Source organism: Propithecus coquereli, unplaced genomic scaffold (genome assembly GCF_000956105.1).
Source record: "Propithecus coquereli isolate 6110/MARCELLA unplaced genomic scaffold, Pcoq_1.0 Scaffold35, whole genome shotgun sequence".
Taxonomy (NCBI): Eukaryota; Metazoa; Chordata; class Mammalia; order Primates; family Indriidae; genus Propithecus; species Propithecus coquereli.
The window spans coordinates 10896672-10898356 of record NW_012149174.1 but is presented as its reverse complement, the minus strand read 5'-3'; positions in this window follow the sequence as shown (position 1 = coordinate 10898356).

Below are 1685 nucleotides of genomic sequence, written 5' to 3'. Positions count from 1 at the left end.
AATGCTTGATGATAAACATCATACAACCATTGAACCTCATAGTTTTAGATATTAAATGACTAATGAAGAAAAGTTGAGAAGTTCTTGATCAAAGATTTCCAAGATTAACCAAGACAAGGCTCATATGAAATACTGCTGAAACATAAAACTTAAATAATCCTCTATAACATTCCACAGAACAGACCAGCTACCATTGCAATAATGCTGAATGAAAATCAGTGATGCTAGAACATTAATGCTACTGGAAACAAACCAGGTAATTCAATGAGACCATAAACAGACAAGGAGCAAGTATATCTTTAAGTCCATCTAAGTTTTGGTAAACTCTCTGATGGAAGCAAGGGGAACAATGATAAAGTTGCAATAACCTGAACTGGAAGAGGTGGGCATCTGGTCCTACATCATTCCTAAGCTTCAGCCTTTATAGTGTGACTGGAAGAATTTTAAATCCGAGGTGGATCATCTCTGGCCCACGCTCTAAGACTACTGATAACTTAAAGCAGGAAGAATTTAAGAAATTAAAGCCCAACATTATGGAATATATAATCAACTTACTCTTGCTACTATTGTTACTAACTGGACTGTTTAAATAATTGGGCTTCTGATTTGCTCTAGATTTTGTCCATCATATATTGCAACATCTATAATTGAACTCTCATCTTGTATTCTGTGTCTGAAATACTGAATCTCAGCATTGAAAATGGTTTAGTTCCCAGACTCTAGGATTGGGGTCTTACCCTACCCTTACTCAACTTATTATCTTCCCAAAGACTGGACCCTGTCCTTGAATCCTAGTCCAGTGACAGAGATTCTGCTACCTGATACTTCCCTTAAACTCCTACATACTTCTTACTCCTTAATTTTCCATTTTTGTGGTCTATCTGATTCTTGGATGTGCTGACATAATCTGTGAGGTCTACCACCCTGTGTCAGTTCTTTGTGTTGCTATATAGAAACACCTTAGGCTGGACAATTTACAAAGGAAACTGTGGCTCATGGTTCTGCAGGCTGTACAAGAAGCATGGCACCAACATCTGCTTTTGATGAGGGCCTCAAGCTTCTTCCACTCATGGTAGAAGGTGAAGGGAAGCTGGCGTGTACAGAAATCACATGACAAGAAATGAAAGCAAGAGAGAGAGAGGAAGGGCCAGGCTCTTTTGGACAACCAGCTCTCCTGGGAATGAATAGAGTGAGAATTCACCCCCCAGGAAGAGCTTTAATCTATTCATGAGGGGTCCACCCCCATGACCCAAGCACCTCCCAATAGGGCACCACCTCCAACAGTAGGGTCAAATTTCAACATGTGGTTGGGGGGAACAAACATCCAAACTATAGCACACCCCTTAGGTATTTTTATGTTCTTTGAATGTCAAGCTAAAGTCGATTACCTCCTATGAAGTTGATTATTTTTTACAGTAAATATAAATTTGATGGTGAGTTTTAATGTTCTCTCTTGCAGGTTATGTCCCCAGATGTAGGAAGCCTTGTTATGTTTTGAATTCTATTCCACAGAAATTGAAAAGTAGGCAGATGCTCAAGAAATTTTAGAGAAGTCCTAATGGATTAAGAAAATCCTGTCAATCCTCTGACAAACTAAAAATGGCATATGCTGGCCATGAAAATGTGCTCTGAGATCTCTTATTTTAGGAAACATAATAGACTAATACACACTGAATCTACCCCAC